At 45.5% G+C, this 21,972-nt stretch overlaps 1 protein-coding gene across 1 annotated transcript in view; it reads right to left on the bottom strand.

Moving 5' to 3' along the window:
• Positions 1-2,089: 2,089 nt before the first annotated feature.
• The window catches only part of RBM19 (RNA binding motif protein 19), a 167,231-nt gene continuing 147,348 nt past the window's right edge, over positions 2,090-21,972 (bottom strand). The window contains 1 exon segment of the mRNA XM_074296978.1: positions 2,090-2,787. The gene's annotated coding sequence lies outside the window, so the exon portion shown is untranslated.

Below are 21,972 nucleotides of genomic sequence, written 5' to 3'. Positions count from 1 at the left end.
TATAACATATTTAATATGTATGGGAATGCCTGCCATCTAGGGGAGGGGGTGGAGGGGAGGAGGGGAAAAATTCAGAATAGAAGGGAGTACAAGGGATAATGTTGTAAAAAAAAAAAAAAATTACCTATGCATATGTACTGTCAAAAAAAAGTTATAATTATAAAATTAATTTAAAAAAAATATATATATATATAAATTATATCCCAAAGAAATTAAAGAAGAAAAAGAACTCAAATGTAAACAAAAAAAAAAGTAATTGAGATAGTTTGACTATTTTTGCAAATTATATGTGCTGGGGTTATGATTTGAGCCCAGACTTCCTGACTCCCAATTCCTCCCAATTTTTACCCTACTCCCAGAGTTCCTTGAAAGCTAAAAGGGTAGGTCTAGTGCAGTCTTACTAATTATTAAAAAAGTAATAATAGCAGATGACACTTATATAGTACTTTTAAGGTTGTCAATGTGTTTTACAAATATTACTTCATTATCTGCACAATAACTTTTAGAGGTAAGTGTTATTATTATCCCCACTTTATAGACGAGAAAGCGTTAGACCAAGAGAGGAAAGCAACTATCCCAAGATCACAGAGGTAGTGATACAGGGCAGAAGTGAGATTCAAATTCAGGTCCTCTGGGTTAGCCCTCCCACCACACACCAAGTGTCCTCAAGACAAATTCATTAGAAATGCAAATATTGATTTAAGAAAGCTGGATAGGAGTTGATAAATGGATGGAAAGCAATCCATTTCCGAAGTACCTTAGTTAAAATTACATCCCTTGCCAAGAGTGCAGAAACAGGAAGCACCATGCTTGTAATTCTGTTGGATTTGACTTGACTGTGGAGTTTATTCTTCTCCTTAAAGCCTTTATCTATCTATCTATGTATTTTTCTATATATGTATGTCATGTATCTATCCGGTTTCTTTCTTCCACTACCAAAGACACTAATTCCAGCCAAACCTATAGGGTTTTAAGAACTTCAACATGAAAAGTCAGGATGTCTTGGCATGTGGGTAATCTGCTGTATATTGCCGAATCTCAACCACGACTGCTTAAAAAGTCAGAATTGTAAATTAGGAAAATCTACCCTTAAAATGGGGCAGAAGAATTCTTGGTAGCCCTTGAAAAATAAAAACCAGTATGGATGAAAGTGTCATTAACCAGTCATCCCTTTCTCAAGTCTAAGAGCTGAAGTGGTAGAGATCCTGTACCTGCAATATCTTCTCATCTCAAGGACACATAAAGAAGACTTAATGTAATGTGGAATACCCCAGAGGGGACAAGTTTTTTCTTTGTGGTAGCACTGTTACTGAAACCAGAGGAAGGTATTAGAAAAGAGGAAGGGAGAGGGAAAGGGAGGAGAGGGAGATGGAGAGAGAGAGAGAAAGAGACACAGATATATATATATATATATATATATATATATATATATATAGAGAGAGAGAGAGAGAGAGAGAGAGAGAGAGAGAGAGAGAGAGAGAGAGAGAGAGAGAGAGGGACAGAGAGGGAGGGAGAAATGTGAAAGGAGAAAGACAGGGAAGTAGAAACAAAGATAAATTGACAAAGACAGAAGGGAAGAGAAGAAAGATGGAGGGAAGGGGAGAAACAGGAGAGGAAGAAGAAGAAGAAAGGGAGGAGGGAAAAGAAAGGAAGGGGGAGAGAGAGAAAGAGTAAATGAATGAGACACTCAGAAAAAGAGAGAAATAGAGAGAAACCCATCCCACAACTGTTTCCAGGCGACACATGTAATCTGTTGCTGTCATACATACCCTTTCCCGTAAGACAGCGGGTCCCACTGGGAGAAGGGGCGAAGTGGAATATTTTATCAGCTGTGTACATATGTACAGGAGCCTGGTTGAAAAGCAAAACCTCTTTTTTCCTGTGAATAGGGGGAAAGAGGGAGGGACAAAGAAGTCGAGGCAATGGCGGGGGCTTATCTACATGGGGTGAACAACCAGTCTGTGCCAAGTGGACAATATTCCGACTCTTTCAGTCAGGTTTAGAAGGGAAAGGTCCACATGGAACAATACTTTGGGTGACACAGTATAACAGAGATATGTCTTCTTAAAAAAAGAAAGGAAGGAAGGAAGAAAATTCACTTGACATTTAATGATAATGACATTTAAGAAAATTCACTTGACATTTAATGATAACAAAAATAAAAATTTAGTTAGCGCTTTTAAAAGATTTACAAAATCATCTTTATACATATTCTCCTTTTGATCCTCACAACAACTCTGGGAGATGGACATTGTTTCTAGTCCCATCTTATGGATGAGGAAACGGATCTCTGATCACTTGCTCATATCACAAAGCTAGTGTCAGGGGTGGGATTGGGGTCCCAGTCTTCCTAAATGCAAATTCAGCACTCTCTTCCGCTATACCTGAATTGTTTATTTTTTTTAAAATGAGAGAAAAATCTTTCAGGGCTTGCTGTTCAGTGAATAGAGCTAATGTCCTGGCTTAAAGGGCCACATCCCCCAAATGTGAATGTCAAGATCCCATCTTGCGTTTCTTGCTAATAGACTTTTTTTTTTTTTTACAAGAAAAAATTCCTCTCTGTAGAACTGGTTTCCACATGTGAGGGTTGGGGTGGCGAGGATTGAGAAAATCTGGTCTTCCGCATCTGTGTCTGTATTTATTGGGCTCTGATTTGGAGACCAGAATGGGCTGAATTTGGATGGTAACAGGTGAGTGCGTCCTCTTCTTTATTTCCAACAAGCCAGGGCTGGAAGATGGGAAGCAGCCAGCTCTCCAGAGCCTTGCTGAGAAGGGCCAGCTGTGTACCTACGAAGCAGGAGTAAAAAAAAAAGAAAGAAAAAGAAAAAGAATGAGATCAGACACCATTACTGATCATAGACAGTTAGAAAGTACCCAGCCTTGGAAATAGCCACTAGCTCAGTTACCCAGGGAGATCAGCTATTTCTAACAAGTGACTTGAAAAGGAAACACGTTTATTAATCATGCTACCCATGAACCTCTGGTGAAGAGGCTTGGCCAGTGACAATTCCGTGTTTCTGTGAGCACCTCAGAAAGACTGAAGCTGACAGGATGCAGATCCTATTCTGGGGGATCAGCAGAAGTGGCTGGTCACTCACTACCGAGCCACGAGTATCCCTCGAAACGAGTTCAGGGACGGAGAGGTCTGAGGACGGGATGTGGAACTGACCAACTTCTCCGTTAAGTCCCCCAGTCCCCAAACACACCGGAGATCCCTCCCGCTCTCTGAGCTCATGAAAAAGTTTGGGGAATTAAAAAAATAGTCAGAAAGAGAGAGGAAGAGAAAGGCAAAGCGGGCTGGGAAAAATGAGAGGGGGGGAAAAAAAAGAAAAGGAAAAAAAAAAAGAGGTGGGAACGAGTGAGCCCATCTGGGCAATGCATCACATTGAAATTGTCCCGCATTAAAAATTCACCAGCCAGTGAATTTTCAAGGGATTTGTAGTAATTAGATGACAAAATGCCTGCAAATCTCAGGCTTGCCAAAGATGTTACTCAGGGGTCAAAGACTCCACACTTTCGGCTGGGTAATTTGTAAGTGTCAATCACACACAGCCATCAGAGAGAAGGAAAAGATCTAACTGCGGAATTCTAACTAAGTCCAATGTTCTTGCCTTCAGCCACCCCCTCGGCTGCTATCATCTCCCCTTCACTCCGTCCCCCCCACGCTCCCCCCGCCATTGCTTTCCCCTCTTTTATCAGAAGCACAGTCGGGCTGTGGCTTCACAAGGGACTTGAAATGGAGCTGATCGTTGTTGAACCCAAGTTGGGAACTTCTTTCTGTTTCCCAACAGATTTTTTTTGAAAGGGGAAGGTTTAGGTTTTCTCTTCTTCTTCTTTTTTAAATTCAATTTTATTATTTTTTCAAGGAACAAAAATCTATTTTCTCTTTTTTCTACCTCTCTCACTAGGAAGAAAAATATTCCTATTAGATTTTTAAAAATCAGAATCTCTCCATATTTTATTCAACTCATACATCCTGCCATACCTCCCCAACAAACCCATAATGCAATTCCCCCCATCAAAAAAAAACAACAACAACAACAACAAAAAACTCTGAGTTTCAGAAAACAAAAGGACAATTCCTTGGATTTTTTTAGGACCATAGTTTCAGAGCTTGAAGAATATTTGGAAATCACCGAGTTCCAGAATGTTAGGTGACCAGCTCAGGATCACAGAGACAGAATTTTAATCCAATCAATCAATCAATCAATCCATCAGGCTTTATGAAGCACCTTCTACACCGTAGGCAAGATGCAAGACATCAGGGATATAAAGACAAAAATGAAAGAATGCTTGCCCTCAGGGAGCTTATATTTGAGAAGGACACAAGTTCTTGATTTGGGGCCCTTGAATTTCTTTTTAAAAATGTTGATGACTGTATTTCAGCATTCCTTTGCAATCTGGTGCATTTTATTTCATGCCTTTAAAAACATTATTCAAGGAAGGTAGGTGGTCCAGTGGATAGAGCTCCAGTTCTGAAATCAGGAGGACCTGAGTTCAAATGTGAACTGAGACACTTAACACTTCCTAGCTGTGTGACTTAATCCCAGACAAGTCACTTAATTCCAATTGCCTCAACTAAAATAAAAAATAAACAAACAAAAAACATTATTCTGAGAAAGTATTTATAAGTTTTGTCAGACTGACTAAAAAAACAAACAAATAAACAAAGAAAACATTATTCTGAGAAAATATATATAGGTTTTGTCAGATTGACTGACTGCCCAAAGGATCCATGGCCCAAATAAGGGAAAGAAATCAGATTTTTCCCTTAGTTGACCTCAAATCCAGAACGAGGCTACCTGTGTCATCATATCCTGATGAAAGCCCGATCTTGCATTTCAGTCATACCATGAACAATAATATCACTTTAATCTATATTATATAATATGTAATAAATTATATAGAATGTAATATAATATGTTAATAAATCAACAATAACAACAGTCACAATGACATTTATATAGAAGATTAATTTGGCATTCTCTAATCTGAATCTCACAATAATCCCACATTATGAAAATGGAAACTCAGAGAAGGTGATGAGGTGCTGCTAGATCACACAGCCAGTTAGGGAAAGGTGGGATTTGATCTGGAATCCATCCCGACTGAGTCCCCACTCAGCCATCCAAGATCACTGGAGCCAAACCCCTCATTTGGCAGGAAGTTCTGCTGTGTTAAAGATCAGGTATGTCGATGACCATCGAGCAAGGAGATGACTGACATACAGAGGGGGACCTGTTCCAGAATATTGCCTCTCAATCTGCCTCCCCCCCACCTGTTCTCCTTGAAGTTTCCTACTTTTAGAACCCAGGGGGCATTCTTCATTCTGCCTTCTTGCAGATCAGTATTTATTAAGCACCTACTATGAGCAAGCCTCCGTGCTTAGCCAGGCTCCTAATTTGTCCTCTGAAGAGATGCTCTCCTCAGGCCTATGTTTTGTTTGAACTGTTATGGGGTGGGAGGGGCAAGAGAGGGGACCCAGAAAATGCTCATATTTGACGCTCTGCCCCTGGGCACGCACCATACTTTTCAAGGGGAGGATCTCATTCCACTGACTCTTTCTGATTAAAAATTTTCTGAAGGGAATAATGGGTTGGGGCCTCCCCAAGGGAAAGTGTCTGTCATTACATGTTTTCCAGGAACTCTTGGCTTGCCTGGAGCATGGGTTGAAAGCCAATGTTCTCCAAAGCCGCCTCCTGCTCCCGCCCTTCTCGGGCACACCAGCTGCGGCTGGCCAGAGCCTTTCTCCACTACCTGCCAGTGCCCGAGAGCTGGGGTGGAAGGTGGGCTGGCCCTTGAAAGACCCTCCATCTAACTTCGTTACCATACAGCCCCAAACTCCAGGTTTAGGGCAAACATCTTACACGGTTGACTTGGATCGAGCCTGGAAGCCACTGGGTGTATACACACACACACACACACACACACACACACACACACACACACACACACACTTTTCAGACGAATGACTGTCCAATCTCTTTCCTGCTTAATTATTGGGGCTGGGGAGGAAGGAGGACCCATCCTAGTGATGGGTGATTCTGATTCTCTTCCCTTCGTCCCAGCTTGGTGCCTCCATCACTGAGCCTTCTCCACTGGGTCTAACTGAGTGGAGGATTTACTCAAGGGGAAAATGAGAAAGTGGCTGGTGTTTCTTGGGAAGTGCCGGACAAGTCCTTTTGAGTGCCCACGTAAAAATCTCTTCAGCACTAGATGAGGAAGAGTAATAGTGAGTCCTCCGACCTGCAGGCGAACACAAGCGGCACCAAATGAATCCTTTCCAGGCTGCCGGGGATATATCACGAAGACTAAGCTCCCTGCTTCTAATACAATAAAAATTATTAACAACAACAACAAGTTGAGGTCATCCATTCTCCCAGCCTCTCATGAATATCTGCAGCCTCCACCACTCGCCTTCGAGGACTGGATTCTGGGACCTGACAGCAAAAAGGGCAGCCTGGACAGAGGAAAAAATGTTGCCTCTTGGGACGACCCAATTCTTGGGTTCAGTTTCTGCCTCCTGCTGCTTACTCATCCTGTGACCATGGGTAAGTAACTTAAACCCACCTGGACCTCATCGGTGCGATAAATGAGTCGGAACAGACAGCCTCTGGGGTCTCTAACAACTCCAGATCTAAGGTACTCTGGGAAGAGTGCTGTATTTGGAACCACAGGGTCTGGATTCAAATCCCGACTCTGAAACTTATTACCCATAAGAACACGGACAAGTCAGCTCCCCGATTGGAGGAGATTTACATAGTGATTTAACTTTGGCTCGAGGTTTACAAAACTTCCAAACCTCACAAAAGTGCTCCCCATTACAGAGGTAATGCCTTGGGTTGGTTGTAGCCATTGAAGGAAAGAAGGTGAACGGCTCAGGATCACACTGATGAAGAAGCTGGGACTGGAACCCAAGACTCCTGCCTCCATAGTATGTCAGCTGACAGTGACTGCTTTCCAAATGCAATTAGGAACTTGGGCAAAGGAAAAAGATCTGCGAGTTATTTGGTTCTGCAATTATTAGGTGTGAGGGGGGTGGAGAGAAGTGGGCAAAAGGACTTTTCAAATTGAGGTGAGCACAACAGGACAGTAGGAGGTGTGCAGCCAGTAGCCCTGGAGCTGAATCCGGACTTTGACACTTAGTAGTTTGATGGTATCTGGGCCCAAGGGTCTCAGATGGAAGATAAGGGGGTTGGATGGGAGGTGACCTCTCAGACCCCTTAAAGGTATATACCAGAGACCTAAGATGCTTCTTTTGTCTTTTGTGAGGGTCAAACCTCACGAACCAAAAATTTATGCCTTTGATGCTGTCTCCATTCCTGAGAAAACTGACCATTTCATGTTGTGAAGGCTCAAGAGTTTCCCACAAGACTGCAAACCTTCAGTGACAGAAATTTGAGCTGTAGAATTAAGGAGTATGCCTTGTGTCATGGCAAGAGTTAGGGGCAGATCTATTTCTTAAATCATGAGATGGTGGATGATACTTATTTGGAAGGCAAGAAGAGTAGTCCCTGGGGCTGCCACTGAGGAACTATTTGCCATGTGACCTTGGAAAAGTCAGTAGTTTTCTCAGGTTCTTTCTCAGATGTGAAATTTGGGTCTTTAAGGTCCTTTCCCAGCCCAGACATCCCCTGTTCTAATTCCCCTCCCAGCCCTGACATCCCCTGTTCTAATTCCCCTCCCAACCCTGACATCCCCTGTTCTAAGCTCCCTCCCAGACTTGACACCCCCTGTTCTAAGGCCCCTCCCAGCGCTGACATTCCATGTCAGGGCCTCCTGGTGCTATCTTTCAGGGCTATATGTTCCTAGACTAAAGTTCTTCCTTAATGGCTGGCATGTATAGCACATGCCCAAATAATAGTGTTCACTTTTGCAATCATTTCTTCCCCCCCCCCTTATTTAAAATTTCATTCCCCCCAATTACTTGTAGAACCAATTCAAATTTTTTTTCTTTAAATTGTGAGCTCCAAGTTCTCTCCTTCCCTCCCCTCCCCCTTTGTTGAGAAGGCAAGCAATTTGACACAGGTTATACAAGTGTAGTCAAGCAAAACGCATTTCCATGTAAGTCATTCTGTGAAAGAAAACATGGACAAAAAACTCTCAGGAAAAAATAAAGAAAAAGTATCTCTGATATGTATTCAGGCTCTAGCAGCTCTTTCTCTGGAGATGGACAGCACCTTTCATCCTAAGTCCTACAGAATTGTCTTGGATCATTGTACTGCTGAGAATAGCGAAGTTATTCATGGTAGGTCATGGTACAATATTTCTGTTACTGTGTACCATGTTCTCCTGGTTCAGAGCAGTCACTTCTGAAACAGCAGTGGAGGAGGCAGGGTAGCTCCTCACCCTCCGATGCCTCGACTACTCCATCTGTACGATGGAGACTGGGTCTCCTGATCTCCCTGCTTTGAGACATCCCACCTTTCAGCACAGGTTTATAGCAAATGACAGGCAGGTAGCTTTGGTCCCCTCCCTAGTGTACAAAATCTGCTATCTCGGACTTCTTTTATATATATATATATATATATATATATATATATATATATATATATATATATATTTTTTTTTTTTTTTTTTTTTTTTTTGGATATTTTTGTCTTCTAAGGCCCCTGCCAACATTGACATTCCCTGTTCTAAAATCCCTCCCACTTCTGTTATCCTCTGTTCTAAAATCCCTCCCATTTCTGGGACACACACACACACACACACACACACACACACACACACATCAGGCCTGAGACAACTCAGTGGTTTGGGGAGGGTGCTCAGTTAATTAAAACCACCTGGAGGACATTTATGGGGTACGCATCCCAACCAGTGTACTCACCAGCTGCAATTATGTCCTTTAGTAGGGAAAGCAGATGGGAAAATGGGAACGGAGATGAGGGTGAAGGGTCCTGACTGCCCACACTCTCAAAAAGAAAACCGGATTTCCCCAGGTGATTTCTCTTTCCTCCTGACATCACTTGACTGGTTTGTGAAATGAGGAACCGCCTTTTAGGGAGGAGGAAAGGGAGGCTGGAGAGATGAGGTGATTTTGCCCAAAGTCATAAAACTAGTAGGTGGCCTGGGGTGACTTCCAAACTCTAAATCAGCAATCTTTTCAATGTATCACTGTCTAGATCCCACCATTCAAATGGAAAGTTCTCCAGCCTTTCAAGTACCTTCTATTCTACAAAGTGTCCCCAAATTTCCACGTTTCAGTTACGGATACTCAGCACTGTCCTAAGACAATGGATGTCCTGTACCCACATTCATTATAAAGTGACTTTTAAGGAATGCTTCTACTCCACAAAATGAGCTCCTTACCCACTGGAAGGGTGATTGCTCTAATGTCAGGGGCCTAGAAGTGATGAATCCAACAACCACTAACCTTTAGGTTAGTGCAATTCACTGAGTATGAAGCACCTACTATGGGTCAGGGGCTAGGAAACAAAAATGAAAACTGACAGAGATCAAATTCAGAGTCGGAGGGGTTCCTGCCTTCTGGGGCGTACACGCCACGAGATGGGAGAACAACATGCTTGTAACACAGTGCCTGGAACATGCGTGTAACATGCTTATAAAGGTCAGTATCACGTGAGGTAGACAATGAGAGATTCGGAGAGAAAGTTCCAGGGATGTGGGAGGAGGCAGAGCCTGCCTGGGTGAGGACTTCTGAGGGACAGTGAAAGCTCCTTTGGTCCTGATGGCTAGTCATGATTGCCCCTGAGGGTCCCAGGCCAGGTCCCCCAGTTGCTGACTGCCAGATCAAAGGCCTGAGTAGGGGAGAAGGAGGAAGGAAGGGGAGGAGAAGCTGCTTATCGAAGACAAATGTCCCCAAACAATTAGGGAATGCAGCAAAGAAAATAGTATTATGCTGGCAAGGTAAAGGATTAAGCATGATTTATTCTCTGCTAATCCCCCCTAAGTACCTGTTAAAAACACAAACATAGCTCTCCAGTCTGACAGACAGAGAGAGAACACCCTGTCCCAGAAGTCTATGGGCAAAGGGATCCTAGAAAAGGGAGTGGTGGTGATGGGGTGACAGGGGGAATTTCCACCAAAAGCCACTCACTCCTCTCACCAGCGCTCCCGTGACTCACCTCCTCCTCCCGGGAACTCACTGGCACTTCCAACAACATTCTCCTTTAAAGCAAGCAGTCTTTTGCCTCTTTTTTTTTTTTTTTTTTTTTTTTAATCCCTAAGCACTTGCACACTACCTGACACATAGTAGGCGATTGCTCGGCACTTAAGGCTTCCAACGTTTCTCCTCAGCCTAAGCCTCCAAGGCACCCCCATTGGAATCCTCGGAGCACCCAGCCCTGGTTCTGCCACTCACTAGCTCTGTGCCCATAGGTAAGTCACATCCCAGGGCCTCAATGTCCTCATCTGCAGAATTAGGGCATCCCTGGTGCTTCTGTGAATGTGTGTGTGTGTGTGTGTGTGTGTGTGTGTGTGTGTGTGTGTGTGAGTGTGTGTATGTCTGTGTGTGTGTGTATGTGTGTGTGTGAGTGTGTTTGTGTGAGTGTGTGTGTGTGAGTGTGTGTATGTGTGTGTGTGTGTTTTGACCTTCTTCTAGGCAATCCCCCATTTCCCTGGGCCTCAGTGACTTCTTTAGGATGTTCAAGGCCTATTTCTGACATTACAGACATGGATTATAGTATTTCCAAGTCAGGAGTCCCGGATTTGGAGGCAGAGGAGTGGGGCTCAAGGGCTGCTTCTGCCCCTTACTCATCACATGACCTTGGGCTTTAAGTCATTTTAGCTCTTCAGCTTCCTCCCTGGTTGGACTCAAGGCTCCTTTCAGTTCTCCAATGAAGATGGGGGATTCTGTGAATGTCAAGGGGCCTCTTTCCTTATTTCTAAAATGAAGGGGGGGGGCGGTGTTAGGTCATCTCCAGTTCTGAATTCCCTCTGATACCATCTAGTTCCACGGAGACCTCTCCACCCCCCCCATCCAGCTTGGAGCTGACCACTTCCGGTGGGGTGCCCCCTACCTCCCAAGGCGGACCCATTGTTTTAGTCAGCTCTGCTCGAGCCTTTATCTCCCTTTTCCTGTATCAAAGGAGTCTCTGCATTCTCACCCACTGCTTCTCCTCCAGGGAGAAGGGATGGTGGGCGAAGGGGGGCGTGTCACGTGCCCAGAGCGGGGAGACTCCATCTCTCCCCCACCCCCTGCTGCCTTAGGAGCTTGGGCTGGTTTCTCTGCCTGCTGTCACCCCCGGCATTGGGAGCAGTGTTAAGGGCCAGAGTCCTTCTCTCAGGTCCCAGAGCAGGTGCTGGTGATCTCGGGTAACTAGTTGAGCCCTTCCGGCCCAGTGTCCTCAGGGGGCTGCCATACTGCCCTGAGGATGGGACTCTACTTAGGATGCACGCGGGTTTGGCTCGGTCCTCGAGCCAGAGGTAAGCTTCCCGAGGGCAGGGCCCACGCTCCGGGCACGTGACACCGCCCCTCCCCCTCCGCCCACTATCTCTGGACACTGACCCGGTGCTGGGGGGCTGGATTCGGGCTGCCTCCTCCCACGCCCCCTACCTCGGAAAAACAAGAGCAAGCCGAGCCCTAAATCACTCCGCCGCCCGCCCGGGTCGCCCCGGCCCTGTCCCCCTGCAGGCCGGGGCCTGCCCCTCCCAGGCCCGGCCGTTCCGCTCCTAAGTTTCAGGCATTCCAGTCACATCCTCCCCACACCTGCCCCCGCGGAGGCTGCTGTTCTGTTCCTTTCCCCTAGTCCCAGTTTGGGGTGAAAGCCTTCCTTATTAGTCAATCTGGATCCCCATTTACTGCGAATTACCTAGCTTGATTGTTATTCATGAGTGGATAAATCTGAAATCTCAGCCGGCTGCCAGGTGATTTCCTCCGTCTCCCGAATGCAAAGACTCAAGAGAGAACAGGAGGGCTCGCGCAGCCTTGACACGCTGTATCAATCTCCGGAGACAGGGATATCTTTTTGAAAGTGGCTGGCTCGCCGCTATAATTCAATTCCGCGCGGCCTGTCAGGGAGATGGGAAAATGGAGGTGCGGGCGGGGGGCGGGAGCCCGAAAACTGGGGGTTCGCTCCTCGCGGCCCGAGGCGCACGTCTTGGGGGGCTACGTCGGGGAGGGAGGCTTAAGACCCCCAGCGCTCTGGGAACGCCCGCGGAAGCAGCGGGGATGTCTGCGGGATGATGAGAGGATGTGACAGGGCGAGATAGCGGGAGGCGGCGGGGGCGGCGTGGGGTGCCCACTTCGACTAGAGAGGCCGGGGAGGGCTTGGAAATTGGAAAGGAGCCGGAGGAGGCGAAAGCTCATTATAGGAAACGCGAGGCTCGGGTGGGGGGGACGGGAGCCGAAATAAACCCAACGGGAAGGGAGGCAAAGCCGGCGGGGCTGGGGCTCATCGGATAGTTATGGGAGAACAATGGGGTGGCGAGTAAACCCGGAGGGTTAGAGGCGGCTTCGGGGGACAGGCCCCGGGCCGCAGGATCACTGGCGGGAGGGCTGCCGGGACCTCAGGACACACGGAGGAGAGGGAGAAGGGGACTCACCCGCAGCTAATCTCTCAACCGGCCTGGAGGAAGCGCAGCCTCCGATCCGGCACTCGGCTAAAGTCGGGAACAGAGTCCCCGAAAGGGGGAAATGTACAACTACTGCAAACAAATAGGGGGAGGCAACCACAGAGCCACAGGGAGCCGCGGTGGGCTGGGGTCGTGACTTCCCAATTGTGGGGATGGGGTGTCTATTATATTCTCACCTCTGAAAATATCATATTTTATAGTGTTTTATTTATAAATTTATACTTTATCATATTATTAAATATTATATTCTCACCTCTGAAAATATCCCTGGAATAACTTGAAAATGAGATTTCTGACAAGGGAAAAACATGACCCACCCCGGCCTTACAAAAGCCTGAGGGTTAACCAAGAATACGGAAATAAGCGTCTACTGGGGGATCCAAAAGACATAGAAACCGGGAGATCCAGATGTTGGTCAATCAGGCAGCCACCACTAAACATAAATATGATGATGATGAAGATAATGATTATTATTATTGGGAGTTAATATGATCTAGTTGATACAAGGTAGAGAAAGGAAAGACAAACTTCCAATCTTGCGACTGGCACTTAGAGCTCTAAGACCGCGTGGAGTCTTCATCTCTGAGCCTTGGTTTCCTCATGTGTAAAATGGGACACTAAAAGCCGTATCTGCCTCATAGGGTTATGGGAAGGCTCTAATGATAGAATGTGTGCAACGTGATTGCCCAATAGCATGGCATTATATAAATACTAAAAAGAGCAACTACAATAAGAAGTTTCAGTCTGCCTTTTTATTAAGAGGGAGAGAGCGGTTACCCCTGCAAACTGGTGATTGTTTTAGAGCTGGATTGTTTGGTGTTAGCAACGAAACCCTCATTTCACCCAGTCTTTGGGATGGAGTTTCATGGAGGGCTAAAAAACTACCCACTCCCCTGCCCCAAAGAGATCAGCTAGATAACCTCTTGGTACCCAGGCAACTCCTTAATACTAGCAAGGAAACTCCCTCTCTCGATATTGATTGGGAACAATTCTCGGTCTTGGAGAGGGTGAGTGCCCAGGGGTACCCAGTCAGCATGAATCAAATTTAAACTGAAGTCTCTTTGTCTCCAAAACTGGCCCTCTAGCTACCATGCCATTCTGCACCTCAATAACTATAACGACAATAATAATTATCATTTTCGGTGCTCTTTTTAAAGTCTACAATGCTGGGAAACCTGCGGTTGGTCAACATTCTCTGGTCCACCTGAGCATGAATTGGAGCTGGGATGGACCAGGGAGCGCAGGAGAGACAAAGAGAGCCGAGCCCTCCAAGTAAGAGGAAATTAGATTGCCAGAGCTGGTTTCCACCTGGGTGCCTGGAGAAAGCCATCTGAGTCCCTTGGCAGTGCCCGATACTCCCTGAAGACTGGCTGAGAACAACAGCAATCAGGAAGATTAAATTCACCTTCCAAGTTAGAATTTGATTTTTAATAGCAGGGGAATTCTGGGGCTCCCCTGGCAAGAAATCTTTGAATATCTTGTTTCCTCTGAGTACAAATTCAGGACTACCTGGGAAGATCCAGCCCCCTCTTCTCCACACCTGCCTCTAGTCCTCATTAGCCTGGTAAGCAACAGCTCTCCAATTTAGAAGGCAGGGGAAAAATTTGTTCCTGTGGGACACCCAATTGTAGGCCTAGAGTATACGGCATGGGCAAAAAAAAATCAGCAAGAATAATAATAAAGGGGATTGTGTTTCCAAAATATTTTCCCCCTTCTTATGGGTTCAACATTATCTGTTAAGGCTCTCTTGGCCAGGCCGGGCAAAACCAATGCTTTAAACAGCCTACTCCATTGTAGGCTGAATATGCTGGGGGGAAAGAAGGGGCACAATTACTGGCCAGGGAGATCCTTCAAAGGAGTTAGAGAAGGCACAGTACTGATTCACTGAGGCTTCTGTGTGTGCTCCATCTCTTTTTTTCTTGGCCCGGGTGACTGACCTGAATTTTTGGGCTCTTATGTTGCACGCAATGTGGTCTCAGGGTCATGGGCAGGAAGAGACCTAGAAATTATCTGCTTCTACTCTCCCACTTTCTAAAGCATAAACTGAGTGATTTGGCACATGGAAGCAAATGAGGGTAGCATTCTGAGGATTGTAGGTTTAGAACTAGAAGAGGTGATTCTTTGTCGTTATATAGTTCAACCTCCCTATTTAGAATGATGAGCAATCTGGGGCTTAGTAAGCTGATGACTTTGCCCAATGTCATGTCAGCAAGTGGCAGAGGCGAGACCCGATTTCCCATGATATCTCACAGCCTTCCCAAGGATGGAAGCTCCTTGAGGAAAGGTTCTCGTCTTTGTCTTCCCCACACTAGCACATTAGGTGCTTAATAAATACTTATGGAACTGAATTAAGCAACTGACTTCAAGATAGTAAAATGAGATCACAGGAGAACTGGGATTGGAAAATAGATCTCCCGAGCTCCAGAATTTGAAAGTCTTTCTGCTAGATCACAGTGCCTTCATAGATCCTTTTTATCAGAGCAGGGAAGCTATAATAATCATCTTTTGCAGGATCCTAGACCTAGATGGAATATTTGTCTCGGGAAATAAGGGAACTGTAAAATGGAACCCCAAGACATAGGCAGTGTGAAGAGGAAAGCTGTTAGCAACAACCCCCCCAACTTGCTTTTATTTTCTATATGCTTACATATGTACATATGTTGACTTTAATCATTATCTAACATAAGCACTCTGAAGGCAAGAATTATTTCTTTTTTTCCCCCTTGGTATCCCCAGGAGCAGATGAGAGATGTGTGAGATAGAGGAAGGATCTAGGACGGAGTCCCACCTCTGACACATCTTGGTGAGTAACGGTGGACAAGCCATCTAACCTTTCGTGCTCTGGGCAACTTTCTAAGACTCTAAGTTCAGAGCAGATGCTGACATGCACTGGGAGAGGAGATTTCCTCAACAGGTAGCTCCCTATAGCAATGAAATGACAGACCAGACATTCTCATTACTCAGGCCCAGGAAGCAGCACAGAACACCATCGGCATTTCATAAATGCTTGTAGATTGACTGCTTTTTCCATAGAGAGGAGATGGTAGGAGAGGAGAATGCTGATCAACCTTGCCACCGCAGAATGGAAAGGATGGCCCTGATATAAATATTGGAAGCTGCTTAAGGGACTGTGCTTCTTGATAGCAAGGGATGGTCACACTCTGCTGAAGGAGAGAGGGAATCATGGCCTTCTCTCAGTGCTCAGCCAGCACAGGCCAATGTTTGGAGTTCTCATTGTGTCGCTGGAGAGACTGGGTTACTTGGGATCAGGGGTTCTGAAATCATTTTTAGAGACCCTTCTGCAAGCTTGGGGAGGCCAAGGACCCCTTGTCGGAATCATGTTTTTAGATGAAGAAAAACAAAGATTTACAAAAGAAAACAATTATACTGAAAGAGATACTCCCATTTTAGTTCATGGACTGTTGAAATTTATTCATGAACTCTTGTTGGGGGGGGGGTGTCTTGTGAAATCTAGATTAAAAATTATCTTCTACCTTACATCCTTTGCTCTAGACCAGGGGTTCTCAAACTACGGCCCATGGGCCACATGTAGCTCTCTGAGGACATTTATCCGGGCGTTGGGTTATGGCAAATGGGTTGAGGGGCGGAGACAGAGTGTGAGGTTTTGTTTTTACTATAGTCCGGTCCTCCCACAGTCTGAGGGACAGTGAATTGCCCCCCCCTATTTAAAAAGTTTGAGGACCACTGCTCTAGACACACTTGGAAAGCATGATTTAGTTGGAGATGCTATGAAAGCCTTAACATTTGTCTAGCCAATGAGGGGGCAGTGACTGGTCCCAGGTCAAGCAGGCCCTGAAGGTTACCTGTGTGAATATAATTCAGGCCAGCCAGCCAGGGGCTGCACTAGGTGAATAAGACATTGAGACAAAACAGCCCCTACCTTCTAGAAGTTAATATTCTACAAGGGAGGGATGAAATGTATACACAGAGAAGTAAATACAAGATAACTTGAGGAGGGAAAGAGTATGACTGGGGATATTAAGAAGGGCTTCTTGTAGGAAAAGATACTTGAGGGGAGCCTTAAGAAAGGCTCTGGACTTTCAGAAGAAAAGGGCAAAAGAAAATGAACACAAGAAACAGGGGTCGGCCTTGACCAAGACTCCCAGATCATTGCCTCAGTTTATCTGTTCTTACATTCAGCGTATTTCACTTAGGTGCTCCACCGGCAACAGGGGTCAGAGATCCTCAGGTGTCTGTATGGATTACATATAGAACAACACAACCCTATGCTCTAACTCAGCATCCACAGAGTACATGGAAAGACTATTCATCCAGCAATACTGTCAATATGTTGTCATCGAATGTTCCCAAGAGTGAGGGAATTTGAGAACAGCGTTCAATCAGTAAATTAAGCCGTCTTCTTTTTTAAAGACTCTGCAAAGTTCACTGGTCAAAGACCAGCCAATGGCTGTTTCTCCAGCAAAGTCACCCCTTTAAAATTCAGGGTCAAATCCCTGAGTCTTAACCTAAGGCCTGCCCCTGCGACTCAGAATGTTATCCTTTTGCCTACTGGACAGTTCTGAGGGCCAAACCCTTAGGACTCTAAGGGCCTGGGAAACTCAGAAGATGAAAAGACTGAGGAATAAGAAAAAAGATGGCCATCATTCATTCCTATTTAAATAAAAGCCCTTTAAGAGTAAGATTTCTCCCTTTCTTCTCCTCCTTCCTTCCCTCCCTCTGTCTTTTCTGACACACAGCAGGCTGCAATCCAGTCCTATTCCAGTAGAGCAAGGTATCAAATTTTTTCTTTTTTCTTTTTCTTTTCTTCTTCTTTTTTTTTTTTTTTTTTTTTTTTTTTGTGGATTGACAGTAATGCTGGATGAATAAACTCGGCAGAGTTTTCCTTTTCCTACAAGAAACCCTTCTATCCCCAGTCCCAGTCTCTCCCTCCTCCAGAGTAGCTTATAGAACCCTTCTTAGAACCATATTTTTAAATGCATAAAATAAAATAGATTGGATTACAAAGGAATTATTATTATAGTGAAACAAAGAAATAACATTCTTCTCCCATCCTACTTCATGGATCCCCTGAAATGTCTCCATGGATACCTAAGGGGCTAAGACTAAGGCACTAGTTAAGAGCTCTCATTGTCAGAATGGGATCAATCCCACAAAACTCACACTGTGGTTGTTGGGATCAAATCACAGACTATATACCCCATGCTCTGCAGATCTTAGGGTGATGTGAGTGTCCCACGTGATGGATGTGTGGTCAGTAAGCTACTTGTACCACAAGCTAAGGATGTGTCATAGAGTGCAAGCCCTGGTAAGAAGATACCCAGGACAGGCAATGGGATGAAAGCAGGGGGTTCAGAAGGTTTTTCAGCGAATCCCCCCCCCCCAAGAACCCTCTGTTGACTACTAACTCTGTTGAGTTAGCAAAACTCAAATATTTTCCTTTTTGGATTTTGGGGGGTATAGGACAGCTGGGTGTACTGTGTTACATGGAGGTTATTGGTAACTTTTCGGGATCCCACAACCTACGTCTTTAATCCTGATTCCCACTGTGACTCAGTGTAGGGGGAAATATACGACTGGAAGGCAAATTTTGGATTTTCTTTTTGGATCTCTAGCGCTTGGCCTTTGTACTATCTATGCACACGTTTGTATGTGTTTGTATATGTGGACAGTGAAGTCCTGTGATTTCATCAATATGAGGGATTCTGGGTAAGGAAACGTCTAAAGAAAATAACAACTTGTTATACAGCTGAACATCTGAGAGTCGTCTTGAGCCCAAGTCCTTCTGGCTCCAAGGGAGACCCTTTATCTGCTATAAGTCACACTTCCTCTCCTTGCCCACCAGAAGTGCTTAATAAATGCTTACTAAGTGAAGGACAAGTGCTCTTCAGTCTCAAGAAGGTTCTTTATCTGCTCTGACACACACACATCAGATCCTTGCCCATAATAGGTACTTAATAGATGCTTTCTGAAGGAAGGAATGATAATGGAAAGAGTGTGAGATTTTTAAATACAAATCTGGCTCTCTAGTTTTGGTATTGTGACCATCTTCTTCATCTGTAAAATGGGAATAATAGTAACAGCGTGTCTGTCCTAGGGCTGTTGGAAGAGTGTTTGCAAACCTCAAGAAGATTATAGAAATGTGAATTACTAATATCATTACTGCAAGAATGGGGTCTCTTTGGTACTCAAGACTCGTGTTCTTTCTCATTGTGTGTCTCGTTTTTCCCCCGTCTTCCTTACCTAATCTTACCCATCCTTAAGGACTCAACTCAAGACCACTTCTACCATGGAGCTTGTTCAGGTTATTGTAATCCCCTTCCCCCATTCGGAAAGCACAACACTTATAGTCTGTGTCATTCATTTGGAAAACAATAACATGGTGGCCTATGGCATCCGCTGCAGTGACTGTTGTCTGGTTAGTTATTTTTTTCATGTATTCTCTCCTTAACTTGTTTTATAAACTCCACGAGGCTGTCTGGTGCTTCTGGAGAACCCTCGCCCTCATCTGCCTCTAAGTGGGGATTCCTTTGGTTCTCTGTGGAGCTCCCTTTCTAACCCTCAAATTCAGTGATTCTGCAGATCTAGCACGTAAGTGTTCAATAAGCTGATGGAAGGGACCCCGGAGGTCATTTATTTAGTCCAATTCGATTTCATAGCCCTTAGTGCAGTGCCTGGCACAAAGGAGACTCCTAATATATGTTTATTGGTTGATTAGCACAATGCCTGGCACAGAGTAGGTGCTTAATAAATGTTCACTGAGTGACCAGCACCGAATCTGGCACAGAGTGGGCGCTTATTAATGTTGGATGACTTGATGTTTTCAGAGGAAAAAATTGAGCAGCCATCAGGGAGAAGGGGGAAGAGTGTTAAATTTAGTCAGAGGGCCCGAGTTCAAAATCTGCCTGTTAGTTGACCCCCCGTGTGGCCGTAAGTGAGTCAGGGAAGCTCATTCTGGCTTCCGTTTCCTCCTCTGAAAGGAAGGGGCTTCAGCAGATGATCCCCAAGGTGTCATCAATAACCCAATCCATGCGCCCATGACCTCTTTATGTACATGGAACATGGCAAGGAGGGCCCTTTGAGAACAGGGGCTGTGAGTGGGGCTCACAGACTTTGTGTCCTCAGTACCTAATTAGCAAAGGGCCTGGCACTTAAAGACAAGTGACTTCCATGCCAGAAGAAATCTCTGCCTTCACCTCTTCAACCTTCCTCTGATGTCTTCCCCCATTAGAATGCAAGGAAGCAGCTGTGTGGCTCAGTGAAGGGCACCAAGTTTGGAGGCAGGAGGACCCGAGTTCAAATCTGGCCTCGGACCCTTACTATCTGTGATCCTGAGCAAGTCACTTAATCTGTCTGCCTCAGTTTCTTCCTTTGTAAAAATGAACTGGAGAAGAAAATGGCCCCCACTTTCAGTATCTCTGCCCAGAAAACTCCATGGCCAATATGGTCTGCCACAAAAAATCAGACAGGAATGAATCACAAAATTAAAATCTAAGTTCCCTGAAGGGTATCTTTTTTTTTTTTTTTAAACTTGTATTTGTATCCCCAGCACTTAGCACAGGGCCTGGTACACAGAAAGTGCTAAGTGACATCTTTGTTGCCTTGCCTGGACAAAAGACCTGCTTCCTCCTGGTTCTGCCACTGACCTGCTTTGGGACCTCTGGCAGAGTCACTATCATCCTGCCTTTCTTCAGTGACAAACTGAGGGAGGGGATGGGCTCTTTTCCCTCTTGATTCTAAAGTTCCATGGTTCTAGATGGCTTCCAAGCTCCTCTCCCACCCCAGTGTGGTTCCCCACTCTCAATGCTAGCCCCGGTGCAAGGAGGGTGAAAGAGATGTGACAGAGGAGCCCAGGACACATAAAAGGTCTGTTCCCTGATTCTATCAGAATGAGAGACTGAATTTCTCCGGAGCCACCAGGGATTTTCTCCATTCCCCAAAGAGACTGTTAGGAATCCTTTCTCTGACAAGAATGTTAGTAAGTGCCTACTATGTGTCAGGTACCATGGCAGAGGCTGGAGATGCACATACAAAGAAGCCAGCTGCTCTCTCTGGGGTACTTATATTCTGCTGGGTAAAAATTGAAAAAGGAAACCAAGTCCCTACTTTAAAAGGCTAGAATAAGCAAATGTTTCTCCCTTCCCTCACGAAGCCCAGAGGCAACTGCTATTTCCAACTCTACATGTCCAAAAAAAAAAAAAAAAATTGCGAGGTTTTGGCTGAAACCCAAGAATGGGACATTCCGGCCCCCAAAGATCATTTGCACAAAAGCTGCAATTAAGTCAAAGTGGGGGTTTATTAAGGAAGCCAGAATGAAATCTCTGCAAATGCTATAATTAGATTGCATCGTCCCTCCTATTTAGCTACTAAACCGCAAGGACCTGTGGCCTAGTGGAGGGCGCTGGAACAGTCCTGCTTTCCTGCAGAGGTTCTGATGGCCAGGGCCTGCAGCCTCAGAATACTCCGCTGGACAAAGCAAACGGCAAAGAGGGGGTGGCCATTCTGCTGGGGGAAGGCCTTCCCTACTCTCCTTCCTTCCAGTCCGGCTGCAGGGATAAAACAAGGCTGGTCTGGGAGAAAAAAACAAGGAGGGCTGTGAGCCAAAGTCAAGTGGAAGCTTATGGGCCCTGGGGGGTCTACAAGCAGGGTCTGGGTGACCACCTGTAAAGGAGAACATGGTGTTTGAGTTGACAGAGCACCTCAAAGGCTGCCTAGTCCAACCCCTAGATTTTACAGAGAAGATGAAGTGACTTCCATACTACCGGGGGGAGGTGTCACACTGGCGGGACATGGAGCCCCGTCCTTCTTATGACTGCTAAGCCTCCATTTTCTGGAAATGCTCAGGCAGCATTACTCATCCCTACTTCTCCTCTCTGCAGCAGCCTTGCAAGACCTCTGCCCGGGGTCCCTCTCCTCCAGTCGGTTAAGTTCTTCCAGGAACCTCCATTGGGAAGGCCTCGGCCTCGCCCGCTCTTCCACTCCTGCCTGCCACATCCTGGGTACTAAACACATGCTTCCCGACCAAATGTCCGGCTTCTAGGGGAGAGCTCCCCTACAATCAGGGGTGGGTAGGCAAACTGGACCAACTGCTTTCCCTCTCTGGGCTCTATATGCAAAATCTGGGGCAGATGCTTCCTGCCTTTTCATCCTAACACTGATTCTGTGTCCTTTCCACCTTTGAGGCACGTCCTAGACTTGCGGATTGATTAGAAAGTGACTTCACAGAGCATCTCTCTAGGCCAAGGTCCTCATATTTAGAGGACACTTCCATGATTTGCTCAGGGGTGTACAGGGCCAGGATTAGAACTCAGGGCCCTTCACTCTACATTCAAAGTCCCATGCCATTACATATGATGCTTGCTGATGGCTTTAAATAGATGCTAATGATCATTTTAAGGAAAAGTCCATTTATTCCTATACTCTCGAGTGTTTTTATGGAGGCTGGATTTTATCAAA

The sequence above is a fragment of the Sminthopsis crassicaudata genome, chromosome 1 (assembly GCF_048593235.1).
Source record: "Sminthopsis crassicaudata isolate SCR6 chromosome 1, ASM4859323v1, whole genome shotgun sequence".
Classification (NCBI taxonomy): Eukaryota; Metazoa; Chordata; class Mammalia; order Dasyuromorphia; family Dasyuridae; genus Sminthopsis; species Sminthopsis crassicaudata.
Note: the sequence above shows the minus strand (reverse complement) of the source record. Positions and strands in the feature narration are given on the sequence as shown.